Source organism: Lycium ferocissimum, chromosome 11, assembly GCF_029784015.1.
Source record: "Lycium ferocissimum isolate CSIRO_LF1 chromosome 11, AGI_CSIRO_Lferr_CH_V1, whole genome shotgun sequence".
In the NCBI taxonomy this organism is placed as follows: domain Eukaryota; kingdom Viridiplantae; phylum Streptophyta; class Magnoliopsida; order Solanales; family Solanaceae; genus Lycium; species Lycium ferocissimum.
Window position 1 is genome coordinate 30676515 of NC_081352.1, and position 6000 is coordinate 30682514.

The 6000-nt window shown below is 35.8% G+C and overlaps 1 long non-coding RNA gene and 1 pseudogene across 1 annotated transcript; one reads left to right on the forward strand and one right to left on the reverse strand.

Moving 5' to 3' along the window:
• The first annotated feature begins 790 nt into the window (after window positions 1–790).
• Window positions 791–1735, forward strand: LOC132035821 (uncharacterized). Its single transcript, XR_009409442.1, has 3 exons — window positions 791–1091; window positions 1191–1304; window positions 1395–1735. It is a non-coding gene; the product is annotated as an uncharacterized LOC132035821 (long non-coding RNA).
• A 1499-nt stretch (window positions 1736–3234) lies between these two features.
• Window positions 3235–5793, reverse strand: LOC132038223 (probable L-type lectin-domain containing receptor kinase S.7; annotated as a pseudogene).
• Window positions 5794–6000: the final 207 nt, after the last annotated feature.

The window sequence follows — 6000 nt, forward strand, 5'->3', positions numbered from 1 at the left end:
GGTCCCCCATGGGTCAATACTATTGAGACGTTGAGGTTTTCGTCCTTAGCATGTTTGTACGGTATGGACACTACTAAAAAACTGCCAAAAATCGACGGACAAAAAAACGACTCACTGCGTCGGTTTGTTGCATTTCTAATTTTTTTAATTAGAAAACCGACGGACGACGTTGGTTTTTTTGGCAGAATTTTGAAAATATATTTCCGCCAAAAAATACCGACGTCCCACGTCGGTTTTCTAATTAAAAAAATTAATAATTAATATAAAACCGATGGACAACGTCGGTTTTATTTTTAAAAATATTTTAAATAATTTGCAATTCATTTTATTTTTTAAAAAATTAATAAACATTTCTTTTAAGAAACTGACGGACAGGGTCGGTTTTTTATTTTTTTGGTCAAATATTGGTCAACATTTTAAAAAAACCCACGGACAGGGTCGGTTTTGTTCGTCGGTTATCTTTAACAAAATGGCCAGACGGGTTCTTTTCTCATTTCTCCTCCTCTTCCCAAACAAAACTCCCCATTACCCTAAAACCCTACCCGCCCCCCACCTTCGCCTAGCCCCGCTGCTAATTTTCGAGCCGCCCAGCCCCGCCGCCTGCGCAGCCCACCCCCACCTACCCTAGACCCGTTTTTAACTTAATAAATTGAGGTTGGTTTCTTTTAAATTAGGGCTTTTAAAATTCTTTCAATTTTAGTTTTATTTGTATATTTTAGGCCTAAAGTTAGTCTATTTAGCTTTGTTAAACATTATTTGCAATGTTATTAATGTTGAATTTGTGAAAAAATGTAAACTTTATTTGACTAGTTTACTTTTCATTTTTTTTTTGTGCTATATTTTATGTTCATTGTCAATGTATTTGTGTTAGCTTAGTTATCATTGTTTGTAATATTATTGATGTTGCTAGAAAGTATATGAGGAAGCCCCAATGGCTAAACGGCGAATAGTGGGGGAAACTTAAGGCATATTGGCGAACTCCTGAGTTTATCGCCAAGTCTGAGCAGGCAAAGGCTGCCCGTGCGTCCCAGAAAGGTGGCTATTTGCACACTGCTGGTGCAAGAAGTCAGGGGCATGTGACTAGGACAATGGTAAGTAGTTTTATACTTTTAAAGTTACCTACGATTAATATATCATTATTGAGTTATTAATTTTATCTTTAATTTTTTTTTTTTTTTTGCAAAAAAAAGTCTACGGGACAGATGCCGACTCAGGATCAGCTATTCCTAAAGACCCACACAAAAAAGAAGAAGCAGGAGTCGGATCCGATCGTATGGGTTGAGGACAGGGCTCGTGATTCCTATGTAAGTGATAATTTTATTATTTAAGTAATTATATATAAGTTTAATTATGATATATTCGTTATATACTAAGTTTCATTTTTTAATATACAGACGCAATTTATGCAAAATGTGGACCAGCACAACAAAACTCAGCCTGACCACCCGAGCCGTCCTCCACCCGTATTAGAGATAGATTTTGGTGTGGAGCAGTTGGGGGAGTACAAAAGCGTAGAGCGTATGGTCTAAGCCCAAGGAACAACTTAAGTCGCCTTCGGTCAGGATTGCAAGGTGAAGGGTCTTCTCGACAAGCCGAGGGAGTTGATGGTGTTTAGGTCGCAGCTATGGCGCAACAAATTGCTGAACTTAATAGGAAATTAGCCGACCCAGAAGATGATGATGATGATGGTGATTACGTAGCCCGGACACCGGATGATCAGTCGTAGTAGTTTGGATTTAATAATAGACTTATGTTAAAACTAGTTAATGGTACTTTTGGTTAGACATTTAAATATTTTTGAACTTTGAAGGTCTATTTAGATAGTATTTGATGTGTTTAGATAGTGTTTGATGTGTTTTATTATTTCTTAGGGTGATTTTATGTGTTGTAGCTCTTTTAGAATTGATTTGAAGTATTTTAATGCTAGTTTTGAGCAGCTTTTGGTACTGATTTTTGTACGGTTGTGGCTGCAGAAAATGCAAAGAATTGCATGCAAGAAATTTTCCAGAAAACCGACACAGTCCGTCGGTTTTCTGGAAATTAATTCTAGAAATTTTCCCGAAAACCGACTCAGTCCATCAATTTTCTGAAAATTAATTCTTAAAATTTTCAAGAAAACCAACGCACTGTGTCGGTTTTTTTATTTAAATTAAAAAAATAAATAAAAAACCGACGCACTTCATAGAATTTATATTCTTTTTATTTAAGATAAAAAAAATAGAAGCGTCGGTTTTTTTTTTAATTTTCTTAAATATTGGATATAAACCGATGTGGTCCGTCGGTTTTCAAAAAGCGATGCTATGTAAACTAACGGACCGTAAAGGGTCGGTTACCCGTCCGTTTCATTGAAAAAAACCGACGCGGTCCGTCGGTATTTGACAGTTTTTTAGTAGTGAGATAGTTGGCCAGTGCATTGCATTGCATCACATATGCATTCATACTTACATCCATTCTTCGTTGCTTGATTTTGTACATGGCACTTGATATTTGGATTGATCTTATGTAGAATTGGTTCGTGAGTGTGCTTGATTGCTTACAAGTCTACTTGTTGATTTCTTTCTTCATATATGTGAACTAATTGTTGTCGACCTATGATACCTACCTGTACATAGTGTTTGTACTGATACTACCTTGCTGTACTCTTTTTTGAGTGCAGAGTTCGCTACAGGATCCACGTTGGGCCCTCACGAGTAATTCCCGAGGCTTCTTATTTGAGTTTGCAGGGTGAGCATTGTTCCAGCCCGCAACCCCAAAAACTCTTCTATTTATATCTGTCCCTACTATCTCGAGACAATATTCAGACTTTTATGTTTTTCATTCAGACTTATGTGTTATGTAGTGGCCCTTGTACTATGACTTGACCAGATTTTGGGGTTATATTGTATTTCCGCACTTAGTCATTTATCTATGATATTTAGACTGCCTGTATGAGTTAATCTTCCGCATGTTAATTCTAAAATTGGTAAATTAAGGAAAGTATTCGCCCACTAGGGGGTTAGCGTGGGTGCCCGCTCCACACACGAGTTGGGTCGTGACACTATAAGGGGTCACTTGGTTCGAAGATCAGTTATACATGGATAAGTAATATACAGATTAGTAGTATACATGGTAGCTTTTGTTCTTGTTACCGCATGATAACAAACTTGAAGCAAAAAATACCTAACAGGAAAAATTAGCTGATGTGACTAACTTCTTCAACTATAAGGGATCGTTTGGTTTGAAGACAAGTTATACATGAATAAGTAATACATGGATTTATAGTATACATGGTAGCTTCTGTTCTTGTTATTGCATAATAACAAATTTGAAGCAAAAAATATCAAAACAAGAAGGAAAAACAGAAGAAATCATTTGACATCCTCACCAGAAAACATAATTACAAGAAATAAAACATTAAAAGGGGAAGCAAAATCAACTTTTTTCCTTTTGGTAATGGTTGTTTTATAAACCTAAACTAACTACACCATAAAAGTGGCCTATATATACGCTGCTACTAAACCTACTTGCGTTGATACTCAACACCGTTGTCCCCTGAACTGAACTGAGGAGTTGTGATGGATATCGTATCGACAATAGTCGAGTCTATATCAATTGGCACCATAGAAGGCCACACAAATGCTGGCTTGAAACGGTGGAACATTTGATGCTGGCACTGACCTTGATATAATTTGAATTATAGTTTGTGTTTTAGGCTGTTCACTAGCAATCAGATGGAAACAAGCCAGAGCCAGTAGCAACAATCTCTTTGCTTCTTCAACGTTATAATCATCCCCGAGCCTCCGGTCAACAGATTCGAGGATTCTTCCATCGCGATGCAAGTACCAAACCCAATCAATAAAGAGTTGAAAGCCGTTTACTTTGGTTCCAGGCCTCTGGCCATATACTATTTCCAATAAAACTACCCTGAACGCGTAGACATCAGAATGCTGAGTGGCTTTTCCGGTGTGGAAGCACTCTGGTGCAATGTACCTGTTAAAAATTGCTTCAGTTACTGTTGATTTACTAAAATAATAAGTAGTTTAGTTGTAGGGGTCTTCGTTTAAATTTAGTTAGATAAGTTTAGTGCAGTAATTCTAGATTTTTAAAATTATTCTGCAGAGTTTCTGTTTTTAAGTTGGCCACTTAAAGCTCTCATTGCTTAATAAAAATTTAGAGACAATTTCAATCATTTTTAATCTTTTTGCTGCTCCACCCTCTTTTTAAAAACCAACAGTAGGCACTTACCCTATTGTGCCAAGAACGCCCTCAGCCTCATCAGCATATGAGGTCTTCTCATTGTCAATTGCTCGTGCCAGTCCAAAATCCCCGAGGCGTGCATTGAAGTTTGAGTCGAGCATCATGTTATTCGCCTTGAGATCGCGATGGACCACCACCTTATGCTCGTACTCGTGTAAATAATGCAGGGCCGAAGCGACGACTGATACAATCTTGCACTGAGCTTTCCAGATGAGTGGCTTTTTCTGGCCCTGCAAAGAGATGTTTGTCTAGGCAACCATTTGGCATGTACTCATAAACAAGCAGTAGCTTTCCATGCTCATGGCTCCATCCTGTCACAATAATATGTGATTGTAAGATACTTATAAGCTTGAAGTTACAAAATAAATGCCTAGAAAGTAAATAAAGTTTGCTAGAAAGGTAGATGGTATATATGTTTCTAATGCCATGCTAATAGTAGCAGTAATGTCCTAGATAATCTGATTAGCCTCAAACCGATACAACAATTTAACTATACATGATGGTGTAAAAGAAAATTTATATTATCAGGTCACCTGAATGACAACTATAGGTTAATTGTTTATAAAGGTGAAATTAGTGGCAAGTATTAAGAGGCGGATCCAAAATTTGAAGTTTTTGGGTTAGTAGAGTGATCTCAAGTACTATGCAATAATCACTGAGTTTGCAATCAAATATTTATCAATATTAAGTGAATTTATTATTAATATATCTACAGGATCTAGGCAAAAGTTACTACATTCCCGTGAACCCACATTGTTCTACTCTAGATCCACTTCTAAGAAAGTTATATGCTACCTACGACGAGATACCTATTTAGAAAGAGTCAAATTGCATCCCCTTTGTTGAAAAATTATATGGTGTTGAATAGGATAAATTAATGTTTTTTTGTGTATATTTGAATCTCCTAAACAAAAGAGAAGGTTCTAATGCAGCAATAAAGAAGGTTAAAGATTACTTCAGGTCAATTTATATCAATATCAGTGCATAAAAGGAAAAATAATGAATGCAATAATATTGATCTACTCCCTGCGTTCACTTTTACTTGTTCACTATTTCTAAAATAAATTTTCATTTTTACTTGTCATTTTTCACATATCAAGATAAGAAAAAAAATTTCTGTTTTACCCTTAACATTAATTACCCATTCCAAATCATTTTCCAAAACCAATACCATTATATACCAATTAATATGGGCATCATGGTAAAATACATATCTTTTTTATTATTTTTTAAATAGTGTAAAAAGTTAAAACTGGACAAATAAAAGTGAAAGGCGAGAGTATAAATTTATCCAATCAATAAAATTGAGGATATCAATCTTTATATGGCAAACGAAGTTTGGTACTAGGTCTAATCTGCTTTCTTATAGGACCTACTTCTGCTGTCTCGATTATGATGACTTGTTGTAGGGTCACAATTTTTGCATTAATTGGACTTGATTGCGTTTTGAAGCAATTGTCCAATTCTATTAGTATTAATTTAGAAAAGTACCAAACTTGCCACAATAGCTGACATTTGAATGAGGGTGGTTTTCAAAGACCATGAAAGCTTCCCCATTGAAAAATATATTGTCCTACTCACAGAGGAACCACACCATCCATTCTAAATTTGATGGATTAACTCTACTGTGCTTATGATACTGTACGGGAGGTCCTGCGGGATTAACTCGACGCCTAAATGATAAAAAGCTTCACACCTCTCGTTCTTATTAATTTTTCTATATGAAAACAAAAAATAAAAATAAAATATTTTATTCAAAATTCC